General features: G+C 39.4%; 1 pseudogene; it reads left to right on the top strand.

Moving 5' to 3' along the window:
- Positions 1–11,746: 11,746 nt before the first annotated feature.
- LOC149155762 (putative xyloglucan endotransglucosylase/hydrolase protein 12 pseudogene) lies at positions 11,747–12,242 on the top strand (annotated as a pseudogene).
- Positions 12,243–26,050: the final 13,808 nt, after the last annotated feature.

Raw genomic sequence — 26,050 nt, 5'->3', positions numbered from 1 at the left:
TTCATTATTTGCCATTTCAAACTCTAATGATATATTTCTCATTGTATAGATCTTGTTGAGATCTTTCCAATGGTACTTAAATCATCAAAATTTGATTTTGTATGAAAAAGAGAAGCTGATTTGAACAATAAGGTTTTTCTGGCTGCGGAATCAGATAATAGCTGCAGAATCAGAGAATAGCTGCGGAATTGGACTTTAGCTGCGGAATGTGCACAGTTCTGTAGCTAAAAATCTTGGATACAAAGTTAGCCATTCATCTTTCATTATCAGTCCAAAATTAATCAATACCTTCAGAAAAGTGAGAAAATAACTTGTTCATTTCATTGATTCAAAATTACTATTTTTTCTTGACATGCAGCGACTCAGTGTGGCGACTCAATGTGGCGACTTTGTGATAACACACAATTTGATTTCCCTTTGACCGGGGCCTTTTTCATCAAATTTGACCGAATGAATAGGACACCATCCATGTACTGACATTTCCCTAGCTACCCATGTGACTTGTTTTGCTTGATGACACCTGCAACCTAGAGTTTAACAAAACAGCTGCGGAATCTGGGATTGGTTGCGGAAACGCTGTATTGGCTGCAGAAAGTGCAGAGTGTAGAAAGTACTGTGAAATGGAGTGGCTGTGTGCGTGGAAGAGAAAAAAAATGTGCCCCTCATCCCACGGGACTCCTGGGAAGACACTGCCAACCGCCATACAATTTAATCAGTTCCAAAATTGTTACAATCCATTCCTACTTTTATATATCTTTGATGCATAAGACAATAGAATGGTTGCCAATCAAAAATTTGCCAGCTATCAAGTTAAATATATCCCTCACATATCTATCATAACTATAACCAATCATAGCTATTCCACTGAGTTACCAATAACAAAGTGTTTTATCTAATCCAAGGTGTCTTATCCCACTGATGTGTCTGGAAATACGGGTGTCTATTCAAACCCAGCTGTGTACCTTATCACCTTGGATCGTTTCAATAGGATTATGTTCTTAAATTCTTCAAGATTGTCATTGTCCAATTACAGAACTTCTGCCAACACTGCATTCTAGCTATGTCCCAAACGATTTCTTCACTCACTTCATCCCACAAAACTTCAACCTTCGTACCGTATGAAAGAATATGGAAATCTCTGCCTTTACGCAATGCCTTATGATACTGAATGTTTGAAGGTGTTGTGAGTCAAGACACGTCCACATGAAAACCAATTTCATATCTAGGAGTTTCAATCGCTTGATCAGAAAGATTAAATTTATAAATTGCTCCACTTCAGTTCCTTTTCTTCCCAACATTTAACCGGCAGCGACTTCATGGGATTTAATGACAGAGAGTCGTGTTCAATTGAAACACGTCTCTAAACAGGTGTAAAGGCGTGTAATTGGTTGTATATGCCAGCATGTAATTGATCCCCATTAGAATTCCTTCCCTCAAGCACGCGGAGTTAATCAATTAATCAAACTATCAGTTAATAACTCAATTTTTTCACGCGCGGCAGTCAAAAATGGGCTCCAAAGAACCGAGGATTTCTCCCAGACCGCCACGAATTTTCTCAAACGGTTTCTGGGTTATCTAATTAACCCACCTGGCAAAAAACTCCATGTTTTAGTTTTTCTAAATTCGTCCCTGTTTGGGAGAATAAAAGGTGTGAAGTTTGACGTTTTTCAGGTTTTGCGTTTTTCTGAGTTAACTGTTTTCTCTATTATGAATTCGGCTTGCTTTACAGGTTTTGTATCTAGAACTCACCTGGGATTTTCTCTCAGACTAAAATACAAGTCTGACCCATTGCCTTGATCTAGTTACCAGAGGATATCAGAACAAAAGGAATTCCCAGAAAGCTTCTTTTGTCAATCTCAATCTCAACAGACTTTAATGATGCATCTCCAACAAACCCCTCTTTAAAAGGTGTTTCACAAGCTAATTGCAAAAGATTCGACCCTTCAGGTAAAATGTCCAATGGAGGTGGCGTCCACTCTCTAGCTGAATGTTTTGACAAGCCCCAGTGTAGCGTAAGTGGTCCTTCCATATCTGTAGCCAACCTTACATGGACCTTGCCTCTTGGATTTGTTATAAGAACCAGTTGTTTTTTTCAAATTTGAATATCTTCTTTTGAAGAACTGACCCACCATCAAAGGCTTCCATAACCTGTGAGTACAACGCAAGTGCACTACGCTTTTCTAGCTCAACAGAAACTTTGATATTTTCCTTCTTATCAGGAAATTTGTTAAGCATCTGTAGTATATCATGTTTTCTGTTGAATGCACTGAAAGGTTTTAGGCTTTCCTATTCTATCTGCAGTTTTCTTTTGAGTGTCTCCTGATTACAACTTCTATATTTTTTTTCAACAAATGTTCTTGCAGGTTTGTTTCAGGGCCAATGCTTGGTCAGGAAGCAGATTTTTATTGAAGCCACAGTGAAAACTAGAAATGGAGATAGCCATAGATTGCTTTTCTCTTCTTCTTTTTTTCTCTGAAATTGTAAAATTTTATAAAAAGGATTAATGACTTTCAATTTCAGACAGCAAATACTTCAAGAAAAACATGTTAAAAACAAGACTTTGACTGAGGTTTTAGGCTAGTTTTTCATCGATCTGAGCTGGGTGACTAGGATAGGATCCATGTCGGGACAATTTTGGAGATGCCCATGTGGTCGGTTTTTTCATTAGATGCCTGTAACCTGCTAAATCTTGAAACAGCTGCGGAATTGTCAGCTAGCTGTGGAATTGTCAGATAGCTGCGGAATCAGGGTAGTTTCTGCAGCTAAGTTGCAAAACCTTATTTGAACAGGATACAGTGTTTTGAAGACCACTACAAACCATAACCAGACAATTTTGGACAATTTGAACCTATCAAAGCACTTGAGTTTCATTTTTTTATCATCATTTTTTTTATTGAATCAATTGAAATGTTGAAGTTTATTTTGTCTCCCTTTTTTTTTTTTTTTTTTTTTTTTTTACATAATAATTCTTTTTCTGATCCTCCAGATCACACAAAGTGCAGGAGGAGACCATACCCAAGAATTATTATTTTTTCTTTTATTATTACTTAACAATCCTTTTTCTGATCCTCTAGATCACACAAAGTGCAGGAGGATAGCATACTCAAGAATTGTTAATTTTTTTTTAGATGTAAGAAATAAGGTCTCCTAATTACACTTCCCCGGCAACGGCGCCAAAATGTCTAGTCAATTTAACGTCTTAAATTGCTCTACATAAATTATCAATCCGGGTATCGTAAACTGATGAATTGTGGTGCACTATATGTGCTTAGTTAACCTCTTTCTTACTTCGTTGTTTTATAAAGTTATAATGTTCAACTCTTCCTAACCCTCTCCTTCCAACATATAGTACTATGTTAAGCACGATTAAGAAGTAGTCAGAAATAAGTCCAAAAAGTAATCAAGCTCTAAGGTGACAAGTAAGAAAAACCACTTTAAAGACCAGTTATATTGTTCAACTCTTCCTCACTCTCTACTTCCAACATATAGTACTATGTGAAACACGATTAAGAAGTAGTTAGAAATAAGTCTAAAAAGTAATCAAACTTTAAACTTGCAAAGAAAGAGCTTGAAAGAAATAACTTGAAATGAAACTGAAAGCAAAGCATAAAAACCACTTTCTAATGGCACTAGACACCATTCATGCTGTTGCAAATAAAAAGGTAAGAAAATCACTTTAAAAACCAATGATAATGTTTATCTCTTCCTAACTCTCTGCTTCCAACATATGGTATTATGTAAAACACGATTAGGAAGTAGCTAGAGATGAGTTTAAAAAGTGATCAAAAATGAGAAAAATCCACTTTAAAGACTAGTTATAATATTCAGCTCTTTCTAACTCTCTGCTTCTAACATATGGTACTATGTAAAGCACGATTAGAAAGTAGTTAAAGATTAGTCTAAAAAGTACTCAAAGCCATCTGTAATTTATTAGTATTCTGATCTCTAAAAGATAAACAATTTATGATAAAGAGACCATCAATATGTTAACATACAACTTTGAGAAACTAAACTAGAAGTAAGCTAGAAAATCAAAGTAAAGGCAGCAACTTTGAATCTGTCAACTGAAAATACCATCAGATATAAAGCAAATACAACAAAGACACACAATCTCGGGAGAAAATAAAATGCAGTAATTCAAACTGTACAAGGCAGGGGCCCCCTACTACCTATGAAATCAAAGCAAAATTAAACACACTTGCATAAATTAAGATTGCATGAATGAAAATCTAATCTACCTTACATTCTACAAAGCAATATTTACAAAATGAAATCTAATCTACTTACATCCTAATATGCTCCATGACATCTACTTCACATCTCCTTCCATGTTGAGAACATCAAAGTTTTATTCAATTTCTTCAAAAGTGCAAAGTACAACAAAGCTCTCCAAAGCTTTCAAAACCAATGGGACTAACAAACTAAAAGGACTAAGAAAAGACTAAAGGAAAGACTAGCAAATGAAGGAGAGAGATCTCCTATTTATACAAAAAGATGAGAGCCATCTCATTAATGATAGTCCATGAATCTCTCCCTCTACCTCTAGAGTCCTAATCAAAATAGGAACTGATAAGACACATGTCTTTTTAGAGTTACAATACAATTAGGAGATGTGACACATATCCTCATGATCCCATGATTCTTTCCAACCAAATTCGAATTTGGCCTTAGAGTGCCACATAAGGGTCTTCTAGAAGCCTCCTTTCAACCTACACATGTCAACAATCTCAACCCATTTGTTAGGTATAAGAATATGCACATTATTTTCTAATGTTTAACCACAAATTCACTTAAAAGGCTTAGAAATAATAAATATTGGAAAAACATAAAGGTGGCCCAATGATAATGAAAGTGGGATGAATGTGGTGACATAGTAGTGAAATGGAGGTGATATAATGGACATAATAGTGAAAGTGTAATGGAAATGAATGACATTTTCAAGACTCAACAAACCTCCTAAAAGGTCTTGGGACCCCAATCACATAGCATTGTAGTCGATGAGGAATGTCATCTATGTCGGTCTCATGAATGTCTCCTGTCAAGCGCTCTAGATGGCTCTCCAACTCGGCCAAGGTCTCTGATGGTTCGTCCTGTGGGGCTGGTGCCGCTGCAGCTGGTTGTTTCCTCTCGTAAGGCCGGAGAGCAGCTGGTCGTTGTGGACCCAAATCTGCATTGGAAACTTTAAACTATCAATTTTGGGATGAGATAAAAATAAATAAATTTATTAAATTAGGAAAATGTTGAAAATGATTTTACCTGAGTCATCCCATTACTCTCTTGGTGGAGGAGCCATGTCTGGGTCACCGCGAAAATCTACCCCAGCATAAGGGAAGTCCTGAATAGAAAAAACTTGGTTTTCCAACCAACGGAAATACTCAGGTTTGAATCGAATGACCTCTGTCCCCTTGTCAGGATGACAGGCCATAACTGCAACCCATCACATCAATTTGGGCTCTCGAGGAAGCCCAAATCTAATAGTGAGGTGTTGCGGAACCAACATTGGGACCCTCTCCAGACCAAAACTCACAACTAAAGCACCATATCCAAAAGTCTTCAGTTGTCCGTTCTTGGCTCTGGTCAGTTGGCCTTTTACATTAGCCAACACAGCATCGTACCAATTGAAGATAGTGCCTCGAAAGCAGCCAACTGCCCTCCGCATCTGGGATATAGTGGCTACATGTAGTGAAGCACTCCCGCAAAGTCTGGTAACAGTAAACGCTATCAACATGAGTTCAGGAAGGGATATGGTTTTGATGTCTATCCCTTTGTCTCTAGTCTGGTTGTTGCAAAACTCTAGCCGAAGGCTATCGACAGACTGGCCACCTGGCCTAGTCCCGAATAGAGTCAAGTGTTCACCTCTCTTAGGAAAACTAGTCAAAAAGTATATGTCTGCCAACTCCATTTCGAGCTGGTGGCCACCAATGAAGAAGCACTGGTCCTGTATGCTCCACCCGTCTACCAGCCACTACAGAAAGTCCACCTAGGCCCTCATGCCAGGTATGGCCCAGAATTTGTACAAGCCGCATGCCTTCAATGCATCGATCGAAGGTTGGTGATTTATCGTGGCAAGATCTACGTCCTCATGCTCCCTTTCGTGCCAATCAAGCATGATGTATACCCTGCATCAAGTAAAAAGGCAAGTTAGAATATCTAAAAGCAAGTTTTTGGGGTCATTTTTGAGTTCATTAGGTTTTAAAAACCGTTGCGCGGGGTACGCACCCTCTCTTTTAGAGACAGTGCGTGGGTCCGCACCTTGCCTTCAGGGCAGGTGCGGACCCCTGACTTTTTCCGCATTGCGAAAAAGTCGAGGTCCGCGGGTCCCCTGTGTTACACCTGCGGACCCCTGCGCGCGGGTTTCAAAACCTAATAACTCCCAAAAAATGAATTTAAACCCTAAAAAACAATTTGAAACAGTTAAAATTAAAGAGTAGGATGATATGGATTACCTGGAAGAGATGGCACTCGATTCCGACGGATGGATTTTCCGCAATCTTCACGGGAAGTTTCTGACCAAAAGCTCTATTTTCTCGTCCAAATCTCAAACGGTAAAAATGAATTGACGAAAGTCCTTTTTATAAGTTTTTTGAATAAATGAATTGTAAATTTGTTTATGTTTCACTTTAGAAAGGTAATTTTGCAGCATTTTTATCCATTATAAACAGGTATGAGTAATGTTTGAGTTTTTGTGTAGGATAACGGATTTTTCAGGTGAAATCGTTCATTTTCGACGAAAAAACATTAGAGTCACCTTTAAGCTCTTTTCTGACTCCTAAAACATGAAAAGATCACCGATTTTTTCTTTTTAAACTTGTTAAAAAAGAACTAAAAAGACGGTCGACTTACAGCTCTTTTTCTGACCGTAAAAACATTAAAAGATTGTCGGATTTTTGTCGTTTCAAATTTGATATTGGTTAAAAATGACGTGTCATTGATCACTTTTTTACTTTTTCGGATTAGAGGCACTAATTATGAAAAGTACTCCTTGGTTGTAAAGATCAAGCGGTTCTCTCAAGTATTATTTTATACTTTTTCGGGCTTGGGAGACACAAATTTACGAAAAAGGTCAACCCTGGAGTCTTCTTAAGTTTTTTCAGACTCTCTAAAATTGAAAAACGCCGAGTTTCTCCTATACTGGACTCATTAAAATTTTACAGTAAAGGACTTGTTCAATTACAAACAGGAACAAACCACTCTTTAGGGTTCGAATCTAAACTAAGTTGGACTCATCCGAAGGATGAGCTTATAATCAAGCAAATGTTATCCTCCTCAAGCTTGTCAAAAATAAAGAGGTACTTTCCAGAAATGGTGGGGGGAAAATCAGAAAATGAGCCTGTTTGTCATACTTTGTAACCACTCTTGAACACGATCCTTTCATTCACCTGGGTTGGGAAATCCTTTGCCTAACAGTTGATCAATCCACATTGAAAGTCTTCAGCCGGTTTCTGGGTATTAACTTTGGGTCAATTGTCACCAAACCATCTGCCGTGTCGTTATGTGTTCAAGAGGTCTGTGCAAATAAGCCATTCATCTGCGAAATATTTATCATCCATCTTGACCATCCCTGAGTCAGTCCTTGCAGCTAAATTTCTTAAAATTTGATCTATGATTTCGTGTTGTGGGCTTGCCTACGACGAATCGTTTTCTATCGACTTCAGCTCATTATATAGAAAGATGATCTAGAGATCGTCAGTACCTTGGGATCTGCATGCCTCAACGGCAGGTTTCTCGCCTTCGACGACAGGTTGCATCATTGACCTTCGATCAAAGGATTCCATGATATGTTCGACATCAACACATCTATTCACATCTCATGGATTGTACTGAGTACTTTGAGAGCCATTGACATTAATGGTGGTTTCTCTCACACTTGTTAACAGTTTACATCATTGATTGGTAATCAAGTGGTTTCTACCATGTTCGACTTAAACACATTTATTCACATGGATAGAATCGTACTATTTCGGGAAGTAGAAATGAAGACCCTGGATCTAGTTTCCACCATCCAGGCTGCGAGGAATTTTGTATTCATTATATTGTGGACTATTCATAAACAGATGGCTGCGTCCATACTGTGTCTACATGTGTCTATACTTGTGATGTATTACAAGATCATTCCTATATCAGAGCAGTAGATAGTTTTCTAGTTAGTTTTGATCTGAGTATGGGAATGCCTACCTCAGCGATGATATGATCTCATATATATATTTTGCATTGAATGTTTTTACAGGTTCCAACCGGGCTCTCCACAAGATGATCCTCGAAATGATAAAGTACTTCACTCTTCCTATATGATAATTGAAATCATCATCTACTATAGACTTTGCACTTTAGGGGGCAATCTGTTACACAAACTGTGTTTATTTGCAGTCATTATGGGTTTGTACTGTCCTCCTAAGCAAGTCTCAAACCTCATCTCTTCAAGTCAAGCTTTGAAAATGAGAGAAAGACATTAAAAATCAATAAAGCTCTGGTTCCGCACTTTCTCTCACTGTTACTTGTGGTCCCACACCCATTGTTCGTGTTACCTGCGGATCTGCCCACTTTGTCTCTAAGGAGTGGGTGTGGACCCCTATGAAAGTAAAAAAGGCACAAGTTTATTCTAAAAAACTCACTTTGGGTTAATTCTAGATGATTCTAGAAGGAGTTTTGACATGGATTGAGCGCTCCTAGGTGATTCATGCATCCCAAAAGAGAAGGAGCTAATCCCTTGATGAGAGGAGCTATCCCTTTGAATGAGAACTTTATCCCTTTGAAGGAGGACCTGGTAACTTCCCTCCATTGCACTATAAATTAAGGCATTGGGCTGGTTGCTAGGGAGGTTATAAGCTGAACATTTTTTAGGGTAAATGCTGGTGGAATTGAGACTTCCTAGTTAAGCATGAAAGGAGAGATCACATACCTTTTTTGGCTTCATTGGGAAGAGAGTGAAACTTGTCAAAGTAGAGGAGACTTCTTGTTGGACCCTGGGAGGAGCTTGTACAGCATCAAGGCACAGGTTGTAAAGTTCTTCTTCATTTGAATTAATACAATCAGATTCATTTTTCTCAACAAATTGTCTTATGTCATTTGTTTCATGAATTCCTTGATCATCATGATAGGTATGCTTTATGATATTGGCTTTTCAGGTGCTATTTGATTTGTTTGCTTGTTTGTGTCTGCAGATTCGCTACAAGGAAGCTCATTTGGATCAAAGGAGCGAGGCTTCCACAAACTTGCATTGGACCCAAGGTACGCCTAAAACACTTGTTTGCCTTTGTTTATAAATTGCATATTTAGAGAAAGATATTTTTTGATTGGCTTGCTTGTCACTAGATATCGTAAGATTCTAGGGAGGTCTAACTTGTCCGCAAAATCGACTCATTCCGTGTGACACAAATGTTCAACGCCTTCGTGTGGTCGGCCCACCCATGGCGTGGGACCACCCACCAACATCGCTCCATGTTTGCCATCGCTCCTCGGTCAGCTTGTCACGACGAGCTCCCCCAACTCACCATATAAGTGTGGAACGCCAACCTTGCCCACGCACATAACTTAACGCCTCATTCCTTGGTCGCTCCATGCTTCGTTTCATGACTTTGGCTACTTCGCACGGTGGATGGAGGGCGCGCCGGGTTGTCTCACCAACCGAAGGGCATTACAGTGTCAACCCTTCGTTTGGTAGGCGCTCGCTCCACGAGTCGCCCTGACTGCCCCTTCGAATGATCCTTGAACCGTCAGCGCCCTAGCCCTGGGCCGTCGTACCAACCGCAACTGCAACCTCGCTCGACAGGCACACACACCCGTGTCTCCCTACCCGCGGCTCTCATTCACACTATCGGGTTTGGTCTTGCCCATCATGTGGGCTCATCTGCCAACCCACTCTTCTACCGCAAAGCTAAGTTATGTGCAGATCTCACACTTCTTGGCTGTCATTACAATGCTCCATCACTGCTTTTATACGAGTGTTAACTCGTTTGGGTGGGGGCTTCGGCCATGAGCCAAGCCGACACACCACCAAGTTTATTCCATCGTCGGCTTGGGGTAGGGGCACCCACACACGAGCCCACCACCCCACCTATATAACATGGGCTTAACACTTAGTCGCATTTCTCTTTTGGACTTCGTGTTTCTTCGCCAGCTCGTTGCCTTCGTGGGCGCATGCACGATCGTTCGCCGAGTTGCCTCCCAGCTCGGCGCCGCCCCACGAGTCACCTGTCGCTCGTTCACTTCCAACATTTAGGCACATCCGGTGGGCGCACGTGTGCCGCCCGACCATTGCAACAACCTGTGGGCGTTACACTACCAATTTGTTAGAAAAGCAAAGGAGACAAAACACAAATTTACACACAAATCACACGAGTTGCAAGTCTTCTATTGATCACAAAACTTGATTATTACAATGAAACCGGTGAAAGGTATTTAACCTTTTCCAAGTAGAAACTCGCCTAAAATAACTTGACATGTACACACACTTAACTCAGTTAACTCGCACTCGAAATGTGGACTGCACTTAACTCTTTATCTATCACTTGACTTGACTCAACGTTTAACACTCAACAATCAACGCTCTAATTTTAACCAACTAATCATGCGGGAGGAATTACAATTTCTAAGAATTAAGTGAATTGTAATTTTGAATAATATAAACTAATTTATATACTTTTAAATACCATGAATTGTAATTTTTAATAAAATGGATTAATTTATATACATTTTTAAATATATAAATAAATTTAACAAATTCACAATTTCATTCAAATCTCCTTTGCATGGTTTATGAATGAAAAACGTCAGGGCTCAACCGGGTGACAACCTCTCACGCCTGCCTGAATATAATTTTTAAGGTATATTTGATTCCTATTAGATATGCTGATGATTCCAAGAACCTACCCTACAATTACACTTATACGCCATGTATATAATTGTCCACATATCGTCAATCTGCAAACAAGTTCTTCAATCACTATTCATTCTCTTCCAAACCCAAATCAAATAGGTAGTCAATTAGACTAGTCTGCTCCTGTTGCATCCTCAATATCGGTGAAGCAATATATCATCCATTGAGGCTCTTAATCCATCCGGTTATGTCCATCTCATTCTTATGATTGTTATAATATGCAGTACAGGTACATATCCCACAGTCCGTGCAAACTTTTACAATGATATAGATCTAACATGGGGTTATAACAACGTCAACATATTCGACAACGGCGAGGGAGGAATTGCAGCTTTCTCTCAATAATGCTTCAGTTATTCTAATGTTATTGATATATAACTGTATTGTTAGCTTTTTATTGCTTTCTGTTTCTGTGATAAATATACTTCAAGCATAGAATAACAATAGATATGTTTTGGGTATTGTTTAATTGGGCTCGGCATTTCAATCCAAAGCTCAATTCCTGTTTGGAAGCGTCGATATGTTTATGAAGTTGGTCCCCGGAAATTCTGCTGGAACTGTTACAACATTCTATGTGAGTTAAATTTGTGAAATTTATATTCAATAATATTCAAATATTTACAACATTCTATGTGAGTTAAACTTTGGAAATTTAAATTCGATAATATTCAAATATTTATGTAATAGGTTTTTGGGTATATTTGGAATTTGATAGAGAAATTATTTTAAAAAATAATAATAATATTTAAATATTAATTGACATTAAATTTTGGGAATATTTTGCAATAAAATTTACAAGAATTATGAAAATATCTTAAAATTCATACCATTCTCACGATTCTTCGTGATATTACGATGTTCTCATCACGAATGGAAGAAATACGCTGCAGTTATTGCGACCGGCCCGACGAAATTGATTCAAACATCTATACAAATGGTTCAGGTAATAGGGAGCCAGAATTCTACGAATGGTTCGATCCTACATCAGAGTTTCACAACTACTCAATTCTCTGGAACTCGCAGCAAATTGTGTAAGCTATCTCTTTCTCTGAACCTGCTTTAATGTTTTATTCTATTATGATGAATCCATCTCACCTGATATCTTCGTTTCAGGCTTTTTGTAGATGGGCTGCCTATCAGAGTATTTGGGAACAATGAAGACTGGCAGGCGATGAGAGTGTACTCCAGCATATGGGACAGAGATAGTTGGGCAACTCAAAGTGGGCGGGTGAAAATCGGTTGGTCTTACGCACCATTTGAAATTTCACAACATACGTTTGTGAATGGACAGGCAGTGGCAGCTCCTCGCAGTGTTGGGCTAATATTCCCACTAACTGATGGAATCAGGGAACTTATGAGAGCTTGACCTATGCCCAACAAGGACAATTACAGCGGGTTCTCATTCATTTTCTAGTTTACGATTACTGCAAAGATGCGGCCAGATTCAATAATCAATTTCCACCTGAATGCTCAAGACAACCATAAAATAATGGAGTTGTCTATAATGTGATTTTTTTGGAGATTCTGGTGACGGAATCCGGCAGAAGAAATTGAGGTTAAATCTTGATTTGTGGTAGTTAAAATGGTTTTTTAACTGCATATTTGGATTCAGCACCTCCAAAACCCCTGGGACGCTTTCATTGTGCAGAAACTAGCTATCAACCTGAGATTCCAATAAATTCCTGCCGGATTTCAACCAGAAAAACCTGACGAAAAAACTTTCAAAAAATCGAGTTATAGACAACTGGTACAAAAATTCCCAGGACCATCTGAACTTTTTGAAACCCAACGGGATTTATTGTTTGCCAACATATGCGATGCATGTCCCTAAAAAATAAAATGATGAGTCTCTCCTGGAACATGTTGGAAATAGTGATTTAAAAATAGAATATTTGTTGAGGATTAAGTATTATGTTTATATATATATATATAGATACAGAGTAATAAGTGTAGTTTAGTTTGAATTTTATGATATAATTTTAAGTAAGAATGTGATTATTATTGTTTAAAATATATTTTTAAATATATAAATAAATTTAATATTTTAAAAAAATTATAAAATATTTTAATTTTACAATTTAAATGAGATATAATAATATAAATTATTATTTTGGTTTGAAAAATGATATTTATAAAATGTAATTGAATCTTAAATTAAAAATATATAATTCCCTGTTAAAATTAATAAAATAGTTTTTGAAAAATATCACCTATTTAATTAAATATATATAAAAAAAAATAAATAAAAATCTTTTAAATTTTTCCAAATCTACAAAAAAAAAAAAACATGCTACGTGTTTACGCCATCGTATCCACCATCTATCAAAACTTTCCTGGACCTATAAAAATATACCATGTGTTTCTTATTCTTACCTCATCGATACCCATTACCTGTCAAAACTTTCCATGACAAGCTTTGATAATAACTAAAATATGTACACAAATGAAATAACATTCGCCGTAGGTTTTGTCCTTGTTCAGAAGTCGTCTTCCATCTTCCTGTTGTAATATCTTTCATCTTTTCCCTCTCATCTCTATTTTTCACATAACACTATCACTACGATCTACAACCATTTGCGTTTTGAGTGATTATGGCGAGAGAGCAGGTGTTAGAAGATATTTTTATCTTGTATTGAATAAATAGGTTGACTTTGAATTAACTTACTTATTACTATAAATTAAATAACATTCTATAATGTTAATATTACAAAATTAATTTAATTAATTTTTTAAATATTTAATTTTATTTATTTAAAAATAGATTGGTTCATTTTATTTTCTTCTTATTTTGCAATGATAACCATATAGCGTTCATCAATTCACTTGAACTTGCATATATATAACACCCTTTGTTGTCCCATCTTTTTTTTCTCTCTCTAGAACACCGTGGAAAATAAAAAACCACTCTGATTAAATCAGTTAAAAAATGTAATCAAATGAATTAAAAAGATTGTGGCCGGTGTTAATTAACATCAATGTTACATTATAATGCATTTATTTTTTGGTCTACAAATTTAATGAAGCCATGAATATTATGAATAAATGATATTGGCTAAAAGAATTATGAGATTGTCGAATCAAATAATTTTTATTCTAAATCTAATTTGGACCACTCTGTGTGAAATTTAGGCTTTTGTAAAAAGAAACAACGCTCATAATGAAAATAATTTTTCCCTATCACTGAATTAGATTAAATACTAGGTGGGGAAGGAGATGGAGGAAAAACTAGGGTTTGAAACAGGGGTGACAGAAGCAAGTTGGTAAGTATGGAGGAGCAAGGAAGAGGGCGCTCCACTCCCTCCTAAAGTAACACAGTTTCAAATAGAGGCAAAGGGACAAGTAGGAACAAGTCCAAAATCCTTCGGAGAACGAGACAAAAACTACTGGAACTCAAAAGATGGAAGGCAGCAAACCCCATGAAAAGGAAGGGACCCACGAGGAGGTTAGGCAGGATACGGAAGCAGGTGACAGTGGTCAGAGGACAGAGGGTAGAGCCACAACGGGACCCTGCAAACCCAAGTCCAATATTAAACCACGGGTGGTCCTGAATGATCCGGCTCTGCAGGAGCACAGAGATCACATGGCAACCTATGCGGTCATATGCAAGTTTATGGGTATTTGGCCCACGGAGAAAGCACTATACACGTGGATAAGAAACACTTGGAAACCAAAAGGAGAACTAAACATACATCTTGGGTCTAAGGGTTTTTTTACAATGGTATTCACGAACTTGGAGGACAAAGACAAAATTTTCGAAGGAGGACCATACTTCTATGCTGCCGCAGGTCTCTACATGCAACCTTGGATGATGAACTTTGTGCCGGAGCGAGAAATGTTCACATTGGTCCCCGTATGGATTAGATTATATTCCTTACCTTTAGATTACTGGCTTTTGGAATCCTTAAAAGCTATAGGTAATAAATTAGGACATTTTATAAAGATATCAGAGGCGACTCTGCGAGGCAAATATACCTCCTTTGCCCGCATCTGTGTAGAAATGGACTTATCGGGGGCACTCCCGGATGAAGTCATCCTGGAAGTGTATGATGAGGAATGGGTTCAGGCGGTTGACTATGAACACATCCCTTTCAAATGCCGCAAATGTCATGAACATGGGCACCTCTTTAGAGAATGCCCACTCAACAAAAGAGAGGACAAACTGAAAGGCAGCATCAGAAGAGATCCTTAAGGATACACCAAAGTGGCAAGCAAGGGGAAAGGAGGGGGAAAAAGCACCAAAAGAAACCTAGTGAGAACAAGATACCAAGTCACAATAGTTTTGAGATTTTAGAAGAAGAGGGGGAAGAAAATGGATAGAGTAAGGATCTGGAGGAAACTCCATCAGAAAAATAAAAAGACGACAGCATGGACATCACACGGCCAGATAATAAACTAAAGGAGAATCCACTAAGCACCACAGGACTTGGAAGGGACGACGAGATGACCCCAAGTGAAGGAGGAATGGAGGACCAAGACCTACAAGGGATTCTGGATAGGGAGAACCTGGAACTAGAACACTTTCTAGAACAAGGAACCAACAAAGGGATAGATTCTCTCCCACAAGAGGAGTTTGATAGAGTGCACCAACTATTCCTCCGAAGGTCCCAAACAATGGCTACAGTAATCAAAAGGAACCATGACAGGCAGGAGAATAAAGGGGTCAGACAAATGGAGATTACATCTGGATACTCCACCAAAAATGCAGGCAAGAAAGGAGGAAGAAGGAGACAGAATGAACTCCTATTAGAATGTGGGAAACTCATGATTAATTCAGGTAAGATGAAAGATCTTACCAGCTACTCTTTCACAAGCATATCATTATGAAGCTCACATCCTGGAACATTAGGGGGCTGGGTAGCAAGAGAAAACAAAGAAATCTTAGTAACATAATAAAAGAAGAAAGACCAAATATAGTGTTTATTCAAGAAACAAAAAGCTCGGTAGACAAGATCATAGAACTACACAGCAAATGGCTCTACAATTACGAGTTCCTTGAAGTCAAATCAATCAACATAGAGGGGGGAATTCTTACCCCATGGAATCTATAAATATTTGAGATCATAGATGCAGAAGCTACTAGGAATCACCTTTCAATGGTAATAGAAACTTTGGGAGACAAATAGTGCTACTTGATCACAAACGTATATGGTCCTCAAATTCTAGAAGAAAAACTAAAGCTACTTACCTCTTTGGAGGAGCTAAGAGAGAGACACTCTATTATCCCTTGGATTATGGGAGGGGACTTCAATATGATCAAATCCCTCTCTCAGAAAAAAGGGGGAAGCCGAATGTTAGGACGTGACTCACTGGCATTCTAGAACTTCATAGACAACATGAGACTGGTGGGTATGGAAACAACAAATGACACCTTCACTTGGAACAATAGGAGAGGGGGAACCGCCCAAGTTGCCTTAACATTAGACAGATTCATAATCTCGAAGGATCTCCTTCTTTCCAGTCGCTCTACGATTTCGTGGATCCTTCCTTTTGGAGGCTCGGACCACTTGCTAGTCCAGTTAGAAACTTATTTTATTGGAACCTCGAGAAACAAACCTTTCAGGTTCAAAAATGCATGGCTCACTCACCCCAAATTCATTTCTAATATTAGAAATTGGTGGGTGGAAGACATGCCCACCCAGGGCACAAAAATGTTCCTCCTGCATCAGAGACTCAAACATATCAAACAAAGGCTCAAAGAATGGAACATAAATGAGTTTGGCAACATTTTTGAAGCCAAAAGAGAGGTAGAAAGAAAATTACAAGAAGTTAATCAAATTCTCATCAAGGAAGGATTCACACAGGAAAGGAAAGGAGAGGCGGACTTTCTGTAGCAAGAATGGGACTACAAATGCAAATAGGAAGAAATATTTTGGAGACAGAAATCTAGAATAAAATGGATAGAGGAAGGGGAGAGAAATACTATATTCTTTCACAAATCCACCATGAAACACAGGGCTCATAACAGGATCACTAAACTCTTAGATCCGCAAGGGAAAGAGTTAAATACTCACAAGGAAATGGAATCGGTTCTGGTGCAACATTTCCAAAGCATAGCTGAGGAAAACATACAGATCTCAATTCATCAAAAGCTTCACAAAGAACATTCCAAAATTATTGACCAGGGAAGGCAACCATAATCTCAACAGGCCAGTAACGAAAGAAAAGGTCAATGAAGTCATCAAAGAGATGCACAATGGGAAAGCTCCAGGCCCAGATGGATTCAATGTAGACTTCTTCAAAACATGCTGGGAAATTGTCAAATTTGACATTCTAGATGTGGTGGAGGACTCGAGAAAATCTAGAACAGTTCTTAGAGCGATTAATGAATCTTTCATAGCATTAATCCCTAAACAGGAAAAAGCCATGACACCTGAAGATTCAGACGCATAGCTTTATGCAATGTGGTGTATAAAATCATTTCCAAAGTTATTGCTAATAGACTCAAACCTCTACTTCCATCTCTTGTGTCGGAGGAGCAAACCGGATATTTGGAAGGCAGACAAATTCTCAACAATATCATCCAAGCTCACGAAGTGGTGCACTCCCTCAAGACCAAAAAGCAAGCAGGGATGATAATATAGATGGACATAGCAAAAGCTTATGACAAGCTAAGCTAGCCTTACATAAAGGAAATTCTTAAAGCTTATTGCTTTGACTACAACTAAATAAAGTGGGTTATGGCCCTGGTTACCATGGCAAGTTGCTTTATCCTTCTCAATGGCTCTCCATCAAGAAGCTTTAGGCCTTCAAGGGGCCTTAGGCAGGGTGATCCTCTTTCCCCATTCCTCTTCATTCTCATGATGGAAGGATTGGGCAGAATGATAAACTCAGTGAAGGAAGAAGGAAGAATCAAGGGGCTAAAACTCACTTAGAATGGGGACACTTAGACTCATCAACAATTTGTGGATGATACTATGCTGCAAGGCACACCCACAGTCAAGGAAGCCAAAGACTTCAAACAAATCCTGCATGACTTTGCCATGGCCGCCGACATGGAGGTAACCCTCACAAAATCAAAAGTTTTCTTTTTCAATACAGATATTTCCATCCAAAGACATCTATCCAGAATTCTAGGATTTCAAAGAGAGAATATTCCATCTAAATATCTGGGAATGCCTCTCACTAACTAACCTCTGAAGAAGGAAGAATGGGAGTCAATTACAAATAAACTGAAGAACAAAGTCAATAGCTGGACTAGCAGATCTTTGAATTTAGCAGGAAGATTAATTCTAACAAAGGTTGTTCTTCAAACCATTCCAGTTTATATGTTTTCAGCCCTTCCTGCCCCAAAAGGAGTTTTACAGCAAATTAGGAATATTCAAAGAAACTTTCTTTGGGGTAAAGGAGAAGAGAAAATGAAATGGGCCCTGGTAGTGTAGGGGAAGCTTTGCTATGAAAGGAGTTTCATAGCAAATTAGAAATATTCAAAGAAACTTTCTTTGGGGTAATGGAGAAGAGAAAATGAAATGGGACCTGGTAGTGTAGGAGAAGCTTTGCAAACCCAAAACCCATGGTAGTTTAGGTCTCCATGACCTGGACACCCTAAGCAAAGTCTTGGGAGAAAAACTTTGGTGGAGATGGCTAAAGGAAACCAACAACCCATGGACCAAGCTATGGAAACAAAAGTATGCAATGGATTGGCAGGAAAAAGACCACATTCGGATGTCAGGGCACATTAGGGGTTCTCATATTTGGAACAAGGCTTGGGAAAACAGAGCCTTAGTTCAAAATCATAGTTTCTGGGAGATAAGAAATGGGAATCTTGCCTGGTTCTGGGAGGACAACTGGTAGCAGGAACAAAATCTCAGTAGGGAAGGCCTAGATATCATCAGAGATGACACCCTCAATAAAGGTCTAAAAAGGGTATGTGACTTTTGGGATCAGTCAAGAGAGGAAAGGAAATGGAGAATCTGGAGGGTACCAGAATACAGTGCAGAGACCCCTTTGAAAGCCCAGGCTAAAGTCCTAGAAGAGATCCTGGAAAAAGGAAAATTTTAACTTCTAACTCGAATGACTTGCTAAGGTTGGGTAGAAATAATGAGGGCAACTTCAACCTCAAAGAAGCCAAAAGAATAATCACCGGATTTTATCATCCAAATCCTGACAATACGTGGCGAAACCTTTGGAGCAAGCCTCACCAGATGAATATCAAAATGTTCATATGGCTAGTTTAGCATAAAAAGATTCTGACCTGCGAAAATCTTAGGAAAAGAGGTTTTATAGGTCCTTCAAAATGCCATTTATGTGGCCTGTAGGAGGAGACCATGGATCACATTATTAACGTTTGTGTGTTCTCCTGCTCTATATGGAACTGGGTAGCCTCCATCTTCAACCAGCCAGTCAGGAAGGATGACGATATTACTGCTACTCTAAAGAATTGGAGAAAATACTTTTCGGACTATGAAACAGTCAGTGTAGGCTAGACACTGATTCCAGGTTTTTTGATATGGGATGTGTGGAGATAATGCAACAACAGTATCTTCAAGAATAAATCTGGTTCAGCTCAAGGCATCATGGCTCAGATCCTAAAACAGCTCAAAGAAACAGTTAATGTCTTTCTGAAGCATCCTCTAGAGAAACCGTCGAGTCAAAGGGACACTCACATCCTTGAAAAGTTTGGACTTAAGTATCACGGCCCTTCTGACACCCATAAGAAATCAAGGCACAGATTAGATGGCAAGGCTTTCTGGCAAGCCCCTCCCCATGGCTTCATTAAACTCAACATAGATGGAGCCTCAAAAGGGAACCCAGGGGATGCGGGTTTCGAGGGAGTCATTAGAGATGCAGAGGGAAATATCAAAATCACCTTTCACAGTCATTTGGGGAGGGCTACCAATAATATGGCTGAACTCATAGCCATGGAGGAAGGCTTAGAAATCCTGAGTGACTACAATTTACATACTACTATCATAGAGGCAGACTCAGAATTAATGATTAACTCGGTCAAAAGGATAAGCACCGGCACAACACCAGACAAAGTTTCAAACCACTGGTGACTCTCGCAAGCTTTTCATCGAGTTCAATCTCATCTCAGAACTCTTAGAACTCTGAGCTTTGTTCACGTGCACAGAGATGCCAACAGAGTGGCAGACAGGCTAGCCAATGAAGGGGTGATTTGCGCAAGAGAAAACAAGTGTTGTTTGTGGGAGTTTGCTCAGAATGGACAACTGAGAAAGGACTGCAGCACTTTGGCGTGTGAAGACAGGGATCTTTATCATCACTCCAAGGGGAAACATCTCACAGATATCTAAGTGGATGGAAGTCAAGGGTACTTCTGACAGGCAGCCCAAGTTTAGGATCTTGCAGGGGATTGGTGGGCAAAGGAGAAAAAACATTAAACCAAAAAGTGGTTCGAAGCTTCTCTTCAGAATCGGGTGGTTTTGCAACAGTTACCAGGGTTATCAGAGAGCCAATTGTACCCTAAGTGGTTTTACCGAAATGTGTTCGATGCCAAAAAAGGAGTTACACGTGGCGCTTAGAAGACCGTAACGGTTTTGCTGGTGCGACTGCGACGTTTTTTGCTACAATATCCTTGGTTATCAAGCGCCAGCTATACCATAAGCGGATTTTCGAATATGCCTCCAATTCCACTGACTGTGTTACACGTGTCTCCAGGCTGTTTTGATTACTGCCCTCATCGGACGGGTAATCCTAGTGCTTATATTCTGCCCGATATCCCTCTCAGCTATTGGATTTCGCGGATGCAGATCAACAGCTCCATTACATTGTGCATGTTTCCCACTATCGCGTTGACTTGAGGGTCTCATTTTCACTTTTGAGGCCACCCTTTGGGTTTGTTGGTTTTAATGTTTTTTGGGCCCTTAGCTGCATTCTTGAGCATGTTGCTCAGTTCTCAAACTAAGGGTGTATGTCAAACAATTGACATCTTGTATACTATGTATCCTCCTTGCTGCTTAATTTGAATAGAAGGTCCGTTTCTTGCTTGAGCAAAAAAAAGAAGACAATTTTTGCCAAAGGTTTCTTATTTCAGCTTAAGGTAGATGAGGATGTGTTGATTTTTTTATTTTTTTAATTGAGGGTCTAGATTGATTGTCAAGGGAATATGCTCAGCATATGCTTAGTCTTAATGCTTATCATTGAGTGTAGTGTATTAAATAGTTGTTATGTTGCAGTGACTTTTAATAAATTTAAAAAATTAGACTCGTGCGAGGTGGCTCCCCACCCATCAATTTCCTAGGGATTTGAGATTTCAATTCTAACAAGTTCCTCCATGATAAGTTCCTCATTATTATTTATAACACTCATTTATATATAAGAAATTTTTATTTAGCAAAATGGTACATTTTAGAACAAGATGTGTAATTCATTTTTTCTCTTAAGTTAAATTTGACCCATAACATTTGTATCCACTACTTATCAAAACTTTATGAGACCTATAAAAATATACCACTTGTTTCTTATTGCCTAAGGATTTTATTTCAACATGTTAACACCCAGGTTGTTCCCTATGACTCCCAAGGGAATACGGCCGGGGTAACCACTAACCAATCTTTGGACGACAGTTTCTAGCCAAACTGTAGTCAGAGAGGGCTCTCTCTTTATAATTTATCTCTGTTTGTAATGATTTTAGGCTAGCTATAAGTCCAGGTCTGTTTTGAGTTTTTCCTTGGATGATAATTTCAGTCCTTATGTATTTTCAAAAGAGTTCTAGTCCATTGGGCTATGGAGTCAGTGGTCCTTTAGATGGTTGATGTGCTGCTGTGATACTGTAGTGATGGTGCAGAGCCAGATTAGTGTCTGAGAAATAACTTTTGTAATAATGATGGAATGGAGTGTATCCAGTTAGTGAAAGGCAATTAAGAATCTTACAGTTTAACTGTTGGAGTAAGACAGTGAGAATATTGACCCAGGAGCATTTAAGAATTTCTAGGTGATATTCATACACATAGAATTAACAGACACATGAGCAATTAAGAATTCATGTACATATTTAACCCTGAAGACAAACATTTACAGTAGCAAAAATTGAGCACAAGGTGTAATAAAACAGATCTTGTACTATTCTTTTTCTTCACTGCTAGATTGGTATGAGATAAGTATAATTTGATAAACATAATAAAAACAATAACAGAGTTTTGAAGAAAACTTGTTATTTCGTCAGACAACACAGGAATTCTGCATCAACACAGGGAGCATCTTCCAGACATCAAATAATTTCAGGAAATCACTGAGCTCATCCAGCCCTTTGTATTAGATAATTCTGAAAGTGTACAATACAAGTGTTCTCATAGAGAAAATTACCAGCCCCTTATGAGTTACTCAGGGGAGTTTATATAAAAAATTTACATCAAAAATATCAACGAAATGAGTTAATATCTCATTTATGATATGCTAATCTCCGGAATGCAGTAGCTGAAGGAGTGAATGCAGCCGAAATTCCTTTATGCTTCAGCTGTCAAATAGTCAGAAGATATTTGGTCTTTATGGCTGTTAGAGTCGGTTGGAGATGCGCTGTTCAAAACTTGGCTAGTTGTCATCGTCTTATGTGATGAGTCACTTCTTAGCTGTTTTTAAATGCTAACCCTTTTCCACTGTTTGTCTTCTAGTGACCTGGAGCTGGCAGTGACCAAACAGCTGGAATTACCGTGGCAAAATCTGAAGCATAAACTGCCACCAATCCTCCTTAGGCATTTGATGCCTGCGTATTTTTATCAATGTTTCCTCTGCCTCTGTATGTTTGTAAAGATTGGGAGGGGTCTCAAACAGGTGATTCACCTCATTCTCAATGAAGAACATGCCTTCAAGCTTTTCATATAAACTCTGTCCTGTAGGAGGCCCTGCTGGTTCAGATGTACTGCCAGATGCAATAATCTGATTTTCAATAGTGGTTGCCATTCTGTTGGCCATTTGATCTAGGGAGATCAGCTTTCCTGCACCACTTAGCAAGCTGGGCAGGCCTTTTGCTTGCAGCACTCCCATTTTGGCCTTGTATTCCTCCACATCTGCTTGCATTTCAAAAAATCTCCTCTCTATTGTTTGTATATAGTTTCTTAGAGTTAGTGCCTTCTTGGCAGAGAGGACAACTTCTGTTCTGTTGGGAATGCCTATGGCTGCCAATTCTTCCCTTTCCTGTCTATTTAGGAAGTCTATCATCCTGTTTGCCTATTCTGTTTTGTTTCCTAGTACTGTTTTGGCCTTCTGAATTTCCGCTTGTGCTTGGCCCATCAAATCCATCTACTCATGTATTATTTTTATTGACCTCCACTGTTGTTTGATGGATTGGCCAATTTTAGCCCATAGGATTCTCTTTATGTCAGCCATAGCTGTCTCTAGATTCAGCTCCTTTTCTAAGGCCTTTATCTTGTCTCTTTGGGCCTTTATTTCTCTGCCCTGTTCTGCTACAGTCATTTTGGAGTTGGTATACTTGGAGTCCAGTTCTGCCAATTTTTCCTTGGCCTTCTTTATTTCGTCTGCTTGGAGCTCCATTGCTTTGACGGCCTTGGTCAATTCTTCTATACTTGGACTGGCATCTGGGGCTGCTGTTGTTCCTGCTGCTTCTGATGTAGGGGGCACTGCTGCCCCTGAAGTTGCTGTTGTTGTTGATGTAGTTGGAGGAGCGTGGGAAGTGGAATCTGCTTGTTTTTCCTGTAATATTCCTTCCAGCTCTTTCTCCAGTTCCCTGATCCTTTGGTCTTGCTGCATTAGGAGGTCTAGCTGGTCCTCAGCCCGTTTTTGCTTTTGAAGTTCTGCTGTTTGAGGGTGCTCTGTGGGACACAGCTTCAACCTCTTCTTTAATGCGTTCAAGTCATCATCCTTTTTCTTCATGAGGGCCTTTACACCCGTTGGATCGCTAGGATCATGTCCTAGATCGATGATGATCTCCTCCAGGGACTTTATTCTGTTGTCTTTGGCTTGGGATGACAATCTCTCAAAATCCAACTGGGTGTTGGTGTTTTTTAGGGACTCCTTCAGCTCATGGGCCAAGGTGGCCTTCTCTACTAGGGTTTCATAGACCATCTCTCCAATTTTCTTGTGGAGTTCAATCTGGTCCATGGGATGTATATCCATGGCTAGGACCTCCACCCTTGTCTTTATGAAATCTGCAGGTGTCTTGGGCTCCGGCCCCATTGGCTTGTAGTGGCTCAGGAGCAATTTCTCCTGCTGAATGTCATATACTAACAATAGTCTCTCTTGCTGGGCTGGTGTTGCATCTATGAATTGCTTGTAGACCTCGGCCCTTAGCAGCTCATTCTAAGCTTTTATCTGTTTGAAAGAAGCCTTGGTGCTTTTGGGCTTCTTGGTCAGCTGGGAAGAGGAGGACACCTCTAAGCCGAGTTGTAAAGTTTGCTCCTGCTGAAAGGAGCTTGTACCTGTGTATTGACTGCCCTCCTTGTCTTTTCTTTCACTCTCCAAGACATCATCAGTAATGTCTTCTACCTCTGGGGAGTCTGCTCTTTGCCTTTTGGCTTCTGGCTGGTGGGAGGATCCACTGAGAGGAGTGGACTCTTCTCTATCTCTTTTAGTTCCCCTTTCCTCTTGTGCTGGGGTCTGTAAGATTGGGGCAGTTACTGGCTCTTTTTGTGGAGGTGGAATTTGCAGTGTTGGAGCTGCTGGTAGCTGAGTCTGTGGAGGGACATTTTGCCCTTGCTGCTGTTCTTGTTGCTTCCCTGCTTGCTGCTCTGCTTCAGGAGCAGGCTTTTCTTTTGTTACCTCCTCTTCTGTACCCATTATACCCTTGCCTTTATCTAACACTGGTGCTGATGTAGAAGGTGCCTGTGGTGCAGTCTTTGTAGCCGAGGTCCCTTCTCCTATTGAATAAGGCGGTCTGAAAGGTACCTGCTGCACATAGTCTAGGTCAATAGTCTTTTCAAGCTCCCTCCTACTCTTTAGCATTCTCTCTTCCTCAGTTAGATTTTCAACTAGAGTGTCCATCTGCCATTCTTGCAGGTTGGCATATTTTTCAATGTGAGAGTACTGGCAATGTTTAATGCCTATAAGCCTATACTTGTTTCTTCTAGCAGTGATGAAACCTTGAGGGTCATAATGGACCCACCGAAAACTATAGGATAACTTGTATTTATCCTTGAGGATTAGGTCTGCCTCTTCCCACCCTTCCTTTTTGTTCATGATGAAGGGGCCCAACTCGTGTTTGAACTTGAGGTGGGCCTTCTTTTTGGCGCTGTGGAAATGGGTGAGGTCTGACTGAATCAACTGCCTGTAATATTCCAAGGCAAATAACCTCATAGGTACATATTTTGGGAGCCTGTATGGACAGAGCTCACAGCCATAGATCCTAATGACAGTATGGTTCTCATATAGGTACCAGTCACCTATTTTATATTTTCTAGAAAGCTGCAGGGCTTTCTTTATCTCATTTGATACTCTGGGAGGAGGGGACTTCATCAACAGGCAAGAGACTGGGTATACAAATTGGTCAACAAATTCACAGTAGGTATAGGGTGAGTTTGTGACCTTATGAAAGACAGAGGTCTAGAAGATAACAGATCTTCTTTCCCCTTTGTGATCCAGCCTTCTGATGTAGCATGGGAAGGCTTTAGAGTGGTAGTACATGAATAGGTGGTAAATATAGGCTGAGTACCTGAAGACCCCCTGCCTGTCCACCTTGCTCAGCTAATCATGAATCTTATTGGCAATGAATTTAGCAAAGTTATATTTCCTGGCAAGGGGTTGGCGTGGGCTATATGCAGATAGCAATACCAGCATTGTTTTGTCCACATGCTCACTGTTTTTGTATCCCAGCACATAGGCAATCATGTCCAGTAAAAGCCTGCTTATATCATTGAAATGGATACCCAGGTAGGGAGGTGGCTCTGTAGGCTGGCACTCAGGTCTCATGAAATCTCTGGTGACCTTTTGAATCTCCTCACTGGTCATCTTTTCACCAGTCTCTAGCAAATAGCTTATGGAAAACGAGATTAGCAATTCTTTCTGATCAAAATGTAACATTTTGTTGATAGACTCAGCATTAATGTAGAAAAGGATCCTTCCAGATGGAGTGCTAACAGTTCTGTGTTGCACATTATAGTTTTCATCACATAGGTGAATGACTTCAGGGAAGACATTTACAGCTGGGAGACAATAGTATGGTAGGTTTGATTCCCATATCCCATGTGTACCATGACCATCCTTATAGTCTTCTCTCAACTGACTGAAAGTCTGCAAGAAGTCCCTGTTGCCCTCAAAGTCTTAAAT

The sequence above is a fragment of the Pinus tabuliformis genome, chromosome 9 (assembly GCF_031772625.1).
Source record: "Pinus tabuliformis cultivar Carrire ecotype Pingquan chromosome 9, CPIR1, whole genome shotgun sequence".
NCBI lineage: Eukaryota > Viridiplantae > Streptophyta > Pinopsida > Pinales > Pinaceae > Pinus > Pinus tabuliformis.
This window is presented reverse-complemented; position numbering and strand designations above follow the sequence as displayed.